Source organism: Brassica napus, unplaced genomic scaffold (genome assembly GCF_020379485.1).
Source record: "Brassica napus cultivar Da-Ae unplaced genomic scaffold, Da-Ae ScsIHWf_834;HRSCAF=1189, whole genome shotgun sequence".
Lineage (NCBI taxonomy): Eukaryota > Viridiplantae > Streptophyta > Magnoliopsida > Brassicales > Brassicaceae > Brassica > Brassica napus.
Window position 1 is genome coordinate 93,449 of NW_026016878.1, and position 13,961 is coordinate 107,409.

A 13,961-nucleotide genomic window follows, 5' to 3' on the forward strand; every position below is an offset into this window, starting at 1 on the left:
AAGAAAGAGCCAGCATATTATTATTCGGTAAAAAATTTAGAGAGATACAAGAGGTAGAAGGAAGAAGAATGGGCAGGGGCAGAGATATGGGGTAGGACAAGGGCAGGGACAATATTGGGGTTTAGAAGTATCAATAGTATTTAGGGTATTTACTTAATTATGAATTTTTCTAGGTATATGTGGCCTAATTATGCATTCAGATTTGATAGGAACTTCTAATAATACACAGAGATGCTTCAATATTTTATATTTATTATTTTTAACAGAAAAAAGATACGTTAGCCGACATTAATAATTGAGTAAATAACGATTAGGCTCAAAAAATAAGAAAACGTCTTAACATTGGGTTGGGGTCAACGCTTCATCCGATTAGTCCTCCTGATATGTTAGCTAATGTTAATAATGGACACGTGTCAACATAGTAACTAACCATAGAGAGTAAAACAGAACACGAACTCTTTAAGAGGAAATCATTAAAACTTGTTTTCATCTGCCGTAGTTACCAAGAAACTAAGATTGTTTATTCATTAACTACTGATTTGATTAAGACAGGTGATTGATCAACCTTTAAAGACCGTCATGTCTTTTGCGTCTTGTCCTCCTCTGTTTCTGAAGACGAGAAATACTTGAAAAAGGTTCGTTCTCTTATGGGTTTTTTCTTTCTTTCTTTTTCTTGTTCTTGTAAGCTGTGTAACTCTCCTTATCTCCATACGGCTAATTTAGGTTTTACAGTATACTAGTTTCCTTTTAACACTGTGAATGAATACTCCATAGTTTTCTGATAAGCTCGTTTTGCCTTTTTTTGTTTATGATAAGGTATTTCAGTTTCAAGGCAAAGCTTCAAATGAGCAATATAAAGCTAGGCGTTGAAGTCATAAGCGCACATGGTCTATTTCAGAGAGACAAGCAAAACTCATGTAGCCCTTTCGTGGAGCTCAAGTTTGATAACCAGATATTCCGCACAACGACCAAACCCAACGATCCAAACCCCGTCTGGCACGAGTCTTTCTACTTCCTTGTCTCTGATCCTTCCTTCCTCTCCACCCGTACACTCGAAGCCCATGTCTTCAGCTACCAGGACGAAACCGATGCTAAGCCCTTTCTTGGCAAAGTTCGAGTCAATGGAACATCCTTTTTCCTCGCTCTGAAGCAGCTCCTTTCAACTACCCTCTAGAGAAACGCAGCGTTTTCTCTCGAGCGCGTGGGGAGCTTGGTTTGAGAGTCTTCATCACTGACGACCCTTCTATCACACCTTCTGTCTCAGAATCTCCTCGAGCTTATATCCCCAGCCCGCGGAGAGAACATGTAAGCTCCCTAATCACAGATGATGCTAATGAGAGAAGAGAGCTTAAGAAGCCTATAACACGTACGTTTTATAACGCTACCCCTTCAGTGAACCAACAACAGCCGGCGACGATGAACTATGGCATGCACGAGATGAGAGCTGCTGCGCCAATGCCTCCAAGAGTAGTTCAATACAACGGTCCAACTCCACCATCAGATTTCTCAGTCAAAGAGACGAGCCCTTTCCTGGGAGGTGGACAGATCATCGGAGGACGAGTGGTTCGTGGTACAAAGAGACCAGCAAGCGGCGCATATGATCTCGTTGAAGAGATGAGGTTTCTCTTCGTGCGAGTCGTGAAGGCGCGTGACCTCCCCGACAGAGACCTTACGGGAAGCTTAGACCCTTACGTTGAAGTAAAAATAGGAAACTTCAAAGGCGTTACAAGACATTTGGACAAGAACTCGGATCCGGAGTGGAACCAAGTCTTTGCCTTTGCTAAAGAGAATCTTCAGTCTAACGTTCTTGAAATAGTGGTGAAGGATAAAGACCTTGTCCTTGACGATTACGTTGGGACTGTTCGGTTTGATCTCCATGAGGTTCAGTCTCGCGTTCCTCCGGATAGTCCTTTAGCTCCCGAGTGGTACAGACTTGAGAACAAAAGACAAGAGAAGAAGAAGAGAGCTGAGATAATGCTTGCTGTCTGGGAAGGTACTCAAGCAGATGAAGCTTTCGGGGATGCGGTTTTCTCGGACTCATTGACATCTTCAGACAGTTCGGACATTATATCGGCCAACCTCCGCTCGAAAGTGTACCATTCTCCTCGGCTATGGTACCTAAGGGTGAGGATAATAGAGGCTCAGGACGTGATCATCGTCTCCGACAAGTCCCGTCTTCCCGAGGCCTTTGTGAGGATCCAGATGGGTAATCAGATGTTGAAGACTAGAGTCTCTCAGAGAACGTTTCATCCGACATGGGACCAGGAGTTCATGTTCGTAGTCGCGGAGCCGTTTGAAGAAAACCTGGTCCTCTCGGTGGAAGACCACTCTGAACCTAACAGAGATGAGCCTGTAGGCAAAGCTGTGATTCCTCTCGCTGCTATTGAGAAACGTACGGATGATAAGAAGTTTCGTAGCCGCTGGTTTCATCTGGAAGACTCCATCTCAGACGCAATGGATGAAGATAAAGCCAAGAAGGTGAAGTTCGCTACTAGGATCCATGTGGCCGCGGCTCTTGAAGGAGGCTACCACGTTTTTGATGAGTCCACTTACTACAGCAGCGATCTCAGGCCAACGGCGAAACCGCTCTGGAAACCGCCAATAGGAGTCTTGGAGCTTGGGATACTTAACGCAAACGGGCTCCACCCGGTGAAAACTAGAGACGGGAAAGGTGTGTCGGACACGTACGTTGTTGCTAAATACGGTCACAAGTGGGTTCGGTCGAGAACTGTAATCAACAGCTTGAGTCCAAAGTACAATGAGCAGTACACATGGGAGGTTTTCGACCCCGCAACGGTCTTAACCATCTGCGTCTTCGACAACGGTCATTTCGGAGAAGGAAAGAACAGAGATCAGACGATTGGGAAAGTACGTATCAGACTCTCAACTCTCCAGAGTGGTCGTGTGTACACAAACGCTTACCCATTACTTGTTTTACAACCATCTGGTCTCAAGAAAAGAGGCGAGCTTCACTTAGCCGTGAGGTTCACATGCACATCAGTCTCCAACATGCTGATGAAATACACAAAACCACTCTTGCCTAAGATGCATTACACACAGCCTTTATCCGTTAACCTACAGGAAGTGCTTAGGGTGCAGGCTCTCAACATAATGGTGGCTCGACTAGGCCGGTCAGAGCCGCCTCTTAGACGTGAAGTTGTTGAGTATATGACGGATGCTAAGACCCATCTGTTCAGCATGAGGCGAAGCAAAGCCAACTTCTACAGGTTCACCGCGGTGTTTTCTGGAGTGATGTCGGTGTGGAAATGGATGGGGGAAGTGTGCAGCTGGAGGACGCCGGTGACGACGGCGCTGGTGCACGTGCTGTACACGATGCTTGTGATGTTCCCGGAGATGATTTTGCCGACTGTGTTTCTTTACATGGCTGTGATTGGGCTGTGGAACTACAGGTTTAGGCCAAGGTTTCCTCCTCATATGGACACCAAACTGTCTTACGCAGAGAGTGTGAATGCTGATGAACTGGACGAAGAGTTTGATATCTTCCCGACCATGAAGGCTCCGGACATTGTTAAAATGAGGTAACAAACACATTTTTATTTTTTTTATTTGAATACTAAAAAGTTCGGGCCGAAACCCATTACGACAGACCTGAAACTACAACATATAATATTAGTTTCATCTGGTTGGTCACTCCAACAGAAAACCTCTTAAAGGATTAAAGAAACAAATCTTAATATGGTGTTTGGCTCTGTCGTTCTTGTTTGTCAGGTACGACCGACTGAGAATTGTGGCGGGGAAGATACAGTCGGTGGTGGGAGACATAGCAGCACAGGGAGAGCGCGTGCAGGCTCTGTTGAGCTGGCGTGATCCACGCGCCACAGCAATATTTGTGACGTTCTGTTTGATCATAGCCATGGTTATGTACATAACACCTTTTAAACTGTTTGCTCTCCTCTCTGGTTACTACTTCATGAGACACCCTAGGCTCCGACACCGTATTCCCTCCGCTCCACTCAACTTTTTCCGACGACTTCCGGCCATGACGGACTCTATGCTCTGAATCACATGCTTGTATATAAATATATCGTCTTCATTGCATTTGAATTTGAATTTGTATCTATCTATATATCTGCATCCATATATGTGTATATATATTGAGAATCGTACATTCATGAACTCATTACTGGAATTAGAAAAAACAAGATTGGACCCTATATCAATCACTTTCGTTTCACACTCGCAATGATGATTTTGATGATAAAGAATAAAACTTACAAGAATAATATATGCAAACTATAAAAATTGAAGTTCAGTTAACTTATTTCCTGGAGGTGTGATTATTCGTATATTTATTATAAATAAATTTATGCGTATACTAAATTTTGCAGAAATATAACAACTATAACAATAAATATCAGAAACAATAAAAGTTTATAATAAACTCAAATAAATAACATGAACAACAAATTCTATTGAATTACAAAATATATAATAAATAACAAATTAATTATTTTTAAGTTTAACCAAATTTTGACTTATAAAAGTGGATACTTACAATATATTTATAAATTTTATCATATACACTAAATATAAACACATTTAAGAAATAGCCGCGCAGATGTGACATTATAAGCGGGATGAATCAGAGCTAAATTATATTGGACAAGATATGAGCTCGTTGCGTTGCAACGGATTTTATGTGATGTTTTAATTTAATAAAAAATATAAAATAATAAATAATTTTAATATAGTTTTATGATTGTGTTTTTTCATATGTTGTTTGAGATTTATTTTATAATTCAAACCCATTTTACACATAAGTTTAAGCTAATATTTATATTTTATAGTTATGGTACATAGATGAATTGTTATAAACTTTGTACTTAGGATTAGATAAAATACTATATCTAAATGTTTAAATTGAACACAACCCGAAATAAGAAACTGAATGAAAAGTAAAAAAAAATGAAAGTTAAATACACCAATCCAGTCAATGACAACATTATACATGTTCTTATGTAATAATTTAATGTTTTATTAAATAATTATTTAAAATTTTATTTTGTTAGGATTTTCTTTTAAAGGAAAAAATTCTATTTTATAAATCTCGTTTTTATTTACAATAAAAAAAATAATATTAAATACACTTTTCAAATTTTGTTTAAGATTATAGAAAAAGAAAATTATTATCATATAACCTATTACAATTTCTTCTCTGTACAATTTCAGAAAAAATAAATTGCTATCAAATAATTATTTTTATTTAATAATAAAGAAAATGTACATTTCGTATCAATACTAATTTACACTTCTTTTGTTAATTAAATAATTTTTTTGTATCATGTTCATCATCAAATACTCTCTTAAAAATATTATCAAATAATTTTTTACAATTCTCTTTTGGTTAGGACTTAAAAATATGATACAATTTTTTTTTGTTTAGGATTTTTTTATATAAATAATAAAAAACTATCAAATATTCTTGTACAGGTTTTTAGGATTTTAGAAAAGAAAATTAATATTACATAATCTTTTACAATTATATTTTTTCTATGATTTAGAAAAATAAAATTTCTATCAAATAATTATTTCCAGTAAATATTAACATTTTTTTAAAAGTTGTCATTTTCAAATTCATTTTTTCCAATATTACTAATATTTTTTAAAAAATTTCTTGTTAACTAAATATTTTTTTACTATCATGTTTATCATTAATTTTTATAAGTACAAATTACTATTAAATAAAATTTTACAATTTTCTCAGGTCAGGATTTTTTTTTTAAAAAAAAAAAATTCTTAATTGGTTAAGATTAAAAAATAATTTTTTTTTTTAGAAATCTCTTTTATTTAGGATTTTAGGAAAAGAAGAAGTTATTTTCACATAATGACAGTTTTTATTGACACATTCACAATCTATTTTTTTAATTGACGCATGTCACAATCATATCAGGTGAAATATTTGAAGTTAATTTTGGTTTATATTTTTTAACACAAAATTATTAAAAAGTAAAATTAGTTAATTATAAGAAAAATAATATTATTTTATAAATTTATTTTATTTAGAATTTTAAAAAGGAAATTAATTATTTTATAATTAATTTTACTTTTAAATTTTTATACAACTATTTTATTTTTAATAGAAAAAATTATGTTTATTATTTATATATTTTGTCTTATACATACAAACACATATTCATCATATTCACACATACTCATGTACAATAACAACATCAAAATATAAAATTAAGTTAGCATCATAAGATATAATAAGGATGATTTAAAGTTGAGTTGTATCAAGAAATTAAAAGAAAATACCGAGGTAATACTCTTCATGTAAATAATATTGTGTTTTGTAAAAATAATATGTAGAAGCTTAAATCAAATATAGATGTGAAATATTTGTAGCTATTTTTGGTCTTACCTTTTTAACATACAAAATTATATATTAAAAAGGAAAGTTAGTTACTTATAAGACAATAATAAGAGTATTTTTATTTTTATTTTTAAATTGACTTTAAAAAAAGTAATATTATTTATTTAAAAGCTATTTTTTATTCATTTTTTTACTAAATAAGTTTTTTGTACTTGTAGGATTTTACAATTAGCTTTTGTTTAACATTTTTTCTTAAAATTTAATATTTATCTTTTATAATTCCATATATTTAGTATCTCTTAAAACAAACATTATATATATAGATATATATATATATATATATATCTTTTAAATTTTTTTACTGTTTAATAATTTTTAAAAATAGTTTTTATCAAAATTCTTTTTATTATCTTATTATACATATTTTTAATTATTATATATTTAAACACATTTTACAATATTATAAGGAAATTTTTTATCAAATAGTTTTTTGCAATTATGTTTTGATTAGGATTTTAAAAAAGAAAAATTACTATTAAATAATATTTTAATTAATTTTTAATAAATTTCTTTTTTGTTAATATCTTAATATATATTTTCTAATTATGAGATAGATTAACACATGTCACATTCTTAAAATATATCATTGCCATATGTCGCGATCATGTTAATTAAATTTTTTGAAGAACCAAACTATTAGAAAAGGAAAATTCTATTAAATAAATGGTTTTCAATTTGTTTTTAGGATTTTGTAAAAATAAAATTTCTTAAATAATTACTACTAAATATTAAAAAAAATTACTATTCAATAATTTTTAAAAGTAGTTTTTATCAAAATTCGTTTTTATTATCTTATTATATATATGTTTAATCATTTTATATTTAAATACATGTCACAATATTATAAGGAAAATTATTATCAAATATTTTTTTGCAATTATCTTTTGATTTGAATTATAGAAAAGGAAAATTAGTATTAAATAATATTTTAGTTACTTTTTAATAAAATTCATTTTTGTTAATATCTTTGTATATATATTTTTAATTATGAGATAGATTAACACATGTCACAATCTTAAAATATATAATTGCCATGTGTCGCGATCATGTTAATTAGCAACTTTGAAAAACCAAGCTTTATATAACAAGATGCACTAATGTTGAAGCTTAGAACCGGCAATTGGATTTATAAGCTAATCAAATAATAATAACTAGTGATGACAAAAAATAAATAAAATAAATAATAATAATAGCTACTTCGGTGCGGGTAACCTTACATTTTATAAATATATAAATTTATATTATATTTTGTATAATCATTTTAGATAATATATTTATGTTATTTAGAAAAATAAATAAATAAATAATATATAGTTCTAAATATAAAGTTTATCATATGTTAAGAATTTACTTTTGCATAAAATATTACTTAATTTGCGAATTTTAATCCTTTTAAATGATGAATAGTATTTTAATCCATTTAAATGGTAAATGATATTTTATTTATTTATTAATTTTAAAATATATTAGTTTACCAATTTAATGTAATTTAATATTTAATTCATTTATTACTTCTATTTTATATAATATAGGCTATATTTATAGAATTTATAAAATAGCTTAATTTTATTTTCTTTTGTTTATAATAAAATTTTAATTAAAATTAATTTATAATAATACTATAAAACTAATTTCAAATTAATATATGCATTAATTAAAAATATTTAATTTTTTGTAAGATTTTGTTAGATTTTTTTTCTCCACAGATTTTGTTATTACTAAATTTAAATTTCCAGCTAAAATTGATTTATTATTGATATCCTTATAATTATTTCGATTTTTTAGAATTATTATATATTTAATAAACTAATGTAAATAATCAAATAAATATAATTGAATAGATGGTCCTATATGACTTCTAAATAGTAGATAAAAATGGTCTTAGCCATTCTCTCTAATTTTTTCACACTTTCATTCATTGCATATTTATTAAGTTTTATTGACTAATCAGATAGTCATCGTAGTCATTCTCTGTAACTCTTTCACTCTCTATTGTTTCAAGTTGATGAAACCACATAGGAAAGACGGATCTGATACTGGGAGAGTCATAAGATAAGACTATTCTCTAGGTATGGGCATTTCGAGTAACAGTTCGGTTCGGTTCAGATATTTCGGGTTTTGAGTAGTTTGGGTAGGAGGCTGAGGATCCATTTACTACTTAACCTATTTTTGGTTCGGTTCGGATAGTTTTGGATTCGGTTCGGTTCGGATAGTAAAACTAGGAATCGAAAATATCCGTAAATAATTCGGTTCTCATTTGGTTCCGGTTCGGATTCGGGTACTTCGAATAATTCAGATAAAATACGGTTATTTATAGTAAAATATCAAATAATTAGGATGATTTAAATAAGAAGTTTGGATATTTCGGATTACTTTAGATATTTTGGATAAAACTATCTGGATAATTTCAGATACTTTCGGGTAGTTCGGATACTTTATAATAATTTAGTTATCCTCAACTATTTTTGAATACTTTTAATAGATTTTAAATTAAAAATATACATATTTGATTATGTTATATGTATATATAATTAATATTTTTATATATCCGGGTACCCGTTCGGTTTGGTTATTTCGAATATAGAAATATAAGAACCGTTCAGATATTTGAGGGTTTCAGTCCGGTTCCGGTTTTGAGTATTTTGGTTCGGTTCCGGTTCGGTTTTTCTATTCCGGTTTTTTCGCCCAGGCTATTCCCTATTTTCCAGTCAATGCATATTTATCTATACTATTAAAAGGGAATCATTCTTAAAAAATCTATTTATACAAGGTTGTTTGGACCTATTAGTTAGACTAACACCATATAATTCAGCCTATTTTTAAGCCAAAGTAATATTCTATACATCAACTCATAATTTCCTTAATGTACAAAAATAGATATTGTAACTAACAACAATATTTTACATAAATATTTTATTATTATTTTCTTAATACAGAAAATAACTTAAGGAGATAGTCATAACAAACGGATTAATATTAATGTACATATTTTTGGACCCTACATATAGATTATCGAACATATGATGCGTACCTTTGTATTAAAAACTTAACAATATTCATTGCACTTTTTAAGTGATATGTTATTCATGTATTTCTTGACTCTTTTTATGAAATGTTATCACAAATTTAATATATGAAATTGAAAACTATATCAATACTAAAAATAATTGGTTTTATAATAATGTAAATTGATAGTTGTAACTATGATATAAATATATGCGAGGAAAATTCATTTTTAAAATTGATAGCTTGTGTGTTAATGACAATGTTTTGAAAACCGAACGGGACACTGATTCAACATTGCACCTGGGTCAATGACCGGACCAGTTTAATCGGTTTAACCGCTTAATTTTAATTTAATTTTAAATTAAGTAACTATATATATGTAAGTATAACTATAAATTAATTTTGATATAAGTTTATATCAATGTTATATTTTAAAAATGATATGAAAAATAAAATTCAAAATTCAAAAACTAAAACTAATTTATTTATATATGTAGTAGAAAACAATATTAAATTTTGATGAAATTTTATTAAAATTTACAATTTTTTTTATTTTTTAACTTGAATTTGCGAAAACTGGGTTTTAATATTGAACTAGGTCTGATTTAACTCAAATTCGGTTTTTAGCACAACTCGGAACCAGTTAGAAGAGCGAGTCATGATCCGACTGGTTCGATCGTACGGTCCGATCAGATTTTTAAAACATTGGTTAATACAGTTAAATAATTAAAATATATATTTTTAATAATGAATATCTTTACTACTAAAAACATACATATCATCTGTAAATCTATTTCAAACAAATCTCACACTATAAAAAATAATAAATAATAAAAACATTAAAAATCAATAGTTATAATGTGAAACAAAAAAAAATACTAGATTTAAAAATTTTTAAAATTTCAAATCCGCGCTTCTTAAGCGCGGGTCAAAATCTAGTTCTCTATTAAAACACTAACTGGTAACCGTTGAAAGAATACGAGGAATAAGAAGGAAATGAATGAAAGGAAAAAATATATTTTCCTCTCCTAATTTGATAAAGAATAATTGCAGTATTTTATTCCTTAAATATTAATGAATCATATGTAATAAATATTCTTTGTAAATAGTGTAAATTGTAAAGAATGATAAAAAATTTACTATTTTCACTTATTCCTTTAGTCACCATTTAGAGCCAGTTTCACACTCTATTCGCAACCTTTTTATTTATTTTTGGTAAAAAGTTCATTGTTTACATAGAGGAAAAAATATCTAGAAATTCCAATACATTCCATATGATAGTAAAATACCATGGATTTCGTTTCTTAATTCGTAAAAAGAGGTTCTCTACATAGAAGATAGCTAGTCAAATCTGAAAATATATATAATTAATAATTATGTCATATTAGGATAAGCGTTAAATTTTCCGTTTCTTATTATTATTATTTTTTAGAAGTTTGAGTTCCTCTGTTTTTTAGGCTTGGTATTTTATCTGTTAAATTTGATTTGTTATTTATTTAGATTTAATGTGGAAAAATTCGAATTACTGTAATTCTTTGAGAAAAAGAAATACTAAAAACAGATCAAATCATAAATACTAAAATTTTCAGAGGCTGATATCCAATCTGCTTTGGTTTCTTTTTTTTAAACGTCTGAACTCAATTAAAAGTAAAGACCATGGTTAAAAAAAAAACAAGTATAGGAATAGAAATAAGAAACAGAGGTCTTTACTTAAAAAAAAAAACAAGTATAGGAATAGAAATAAGAAACAGAAACAAAGCACAAAAACCAATAATATGATCTTAAGAGAAAGATTTTAGCAAATGTTGGAGATGGCTTCTTCTTGAATCCTATTGTGGAGCCAAGCAGGGCCTCCAAGGGCGAGGTAAGAGTGGAACCTCCCAGGCTGAGTTACACTTAGTGCAATCTCTTGCAATGAAATTTGTAGAAGCTGATTCATGTTCAAATACAACCAAGCTAAAACCAGAGCGCAAGTCATTGATCTTGGCAAGGAGATGACGATATCTTGGCCATGTTTGAGTATCAGAGACAGCTTGAAAGGCATCATGGAAGTCAATCCCCAAAACAACATCACGAAATCCCATATCATGAATGATACATCGAAGTTCTGCCCTGGTGGTCTCTCAAAATCCATGTGCCACCTACCATAGACGGTGCATTCCTCCAACTTCCATTCATGTTGCATTTGACAAAATCAGGACTAGGGTGCTGCCAAACTTTCGAGACCCTCAATGTTGTTATCGTAGGTTCAACTGAGGACTTTTTCTTGTTTAAAGGAGACCAGAGCTTTGCTTCTTCAAATGCTTGACTTATCAAGGTATCAACAGATATTTGGGACTATGCATACAAGATAGAATTACGATTCTTTCATAGACCGTAGAGTAACCAGGGAATTGCAGTTCTGCCGTATTCCTCAATAGATTTATCTGATAACAAATGCGTGATCACTTTAAAGTTGTCGATCAGACTGAGGGGGCGCAGAGTCAGCAGGAAAGTGCATTGTCCGTAACATGTCTTGGGCTGGATGACACTGAAACATCACATGATTAATAGACTCCAGAGAATTATTGCAAAGTTTGCACGTCTGATCCATATTAATACAAATAAATGTATATCTACAATTAAATATAAAATTTTAATTATATAATTTGGTATGATTATTATTTTAACATATAATTTTATTTATAAAATTAATTATAAATATTTAAACTAAGAAAGGAATATAAATCTTTATAAAAACTAAATTTTCTTAAATTTCGTGTTTTATAAAAAGTAATTAATTTTTAAAGGAAACATATTGTTTCACTAATTTTATTTTTATTTATGTTATTTAAAAAAAATTTATCAAAACAAACTTGTCTAATTTTTTCAAGATTTACTTGTATTGAATACAATGGATATATAAGATATCTGTAAATATCCATAAAATTTTGAATATATGAAAAATTGGATATTCGTATTTTTAGAAATAAAATAAATAAATAAATCAGAATTTAAAAAATATGAATTCAATCACAAATACTAAAAATTATAGTATTATTCGCTCTATGTCCACACCTAATAAATTCCATCGAAAGCACATTCACGTGTTAGGCGATATGGCTGAATCAACAAAATACTCTATCCGTTTCGGATTAAGTGTCACTATGATATTTTTCACACAAATTAAAAAAATTATTGAAATATATGTAAATTGTTATTAATTACACTTTTCTGATCAATAATATTTGAGACAAATAAGATTATTTATAAAATCAATGCAGTTTGCAATTTATTTTTAGCCAAAAGTAAATATAATTTGCATTAGAACTTTAAAGTGATATTTTTGTGTAACAAAAAAAATGTTAAAATGACGCTTATTGTGAAACATAGGCCTGGGCAAAATCACCGGAACCGAAGAACCAAACCAAAACCGAACCAAAATACCCGAAACTAGAACCGGACCAATACCTTCAAATACCCGAACGGTTCCTATATTTTTATATCCGAAATAACCGAACCGAACCGGAACCGCACCAAGAACCGAACGGGTACCCGAATATATAAAACTATTAATTATATATACATATCACATAAATAAATATATATTTTAATTTAAAATTCTATTAAAAGTATCTGAAAAAAGTTGAAGATGACTAAATTATTATAAAGTATCCGAATTACCCGAAAGTATCCGAAACTATCCGGATAGTTTTATCCCAAATATCCAAAAATTTTATCTAAATCATCCTAATTATTTGATATTTTACCCTAAATAACCGATATTTTATCCAAATTATCCGAATTACCCGAACTATCCAAACCCGAACCCGATCCAAATGAAAACCAAACTTTTTCCGGATATTTTCCGGTTCCTATATTTACTATCCGAACCGAACCAAACCCAAAATTATCCGAACCGAACCGATACCCGAAATACCCAGGCCTATGTGAAACAGATGGAGTAAATTCAACTGAAGAGAATTGTGTAGATTTCAGTTTTAAATGCGTATTTCTTTAAATGGTAAGAAGAATAATAATCCATTAGTAGCCAAACGCGTGATTAAGCGCTGTGTTAGATGTATATCTATGCATCTAAGTCATTAAATCTAAACATGTCCCATATATTTATATTTTTTTTATTTTTTGTAACTTAATCCCATACATTTATATTGGACACAAGAAATTAAATACTTGAGACTATCTTTTTCTTCAGTTCCCTAATTGTCATTTACCCCAAAGTATTCATGATTTAACTTTAAAACCGGTAGTAAGTAGACAAAAACGAAAGCCATTGTCCAAGGAATTTTTTAATCATATGAAACTGATATAACCTTGATAATGTAAACAATAGGGGAAATATCAAAACATAAATAATATATGAAATGTACATTTTAAAATTAACTATATTTTTATTTGAATATAAATTTATAAATAGTATACTGTATACAGATTAATTCTAAAGCCTACATCTTGTATTTCTTAACAAAAGGTTAAATTCCAAATCTTGACCACCAAACTCAAATCAGTAACCTTAAGTAAATTGATTTAATTATTTTGATTTTTATTACAAAAATCCAAT

At 30.0% G+C, this 13,961-nt stretch overlaps 1 pseudogene; it reads left to right on the top strand.

Annotated features, from left to right (window-relative positions):
* The first annotated feature begins 605 nt into the window (after positions 1-605).
* Positions 606-4,216, top strand: LOC125606292 (annotated as a pseudogene).
* Positions 4,217-13,961: the final 9,745 nt, after the last annotated feature.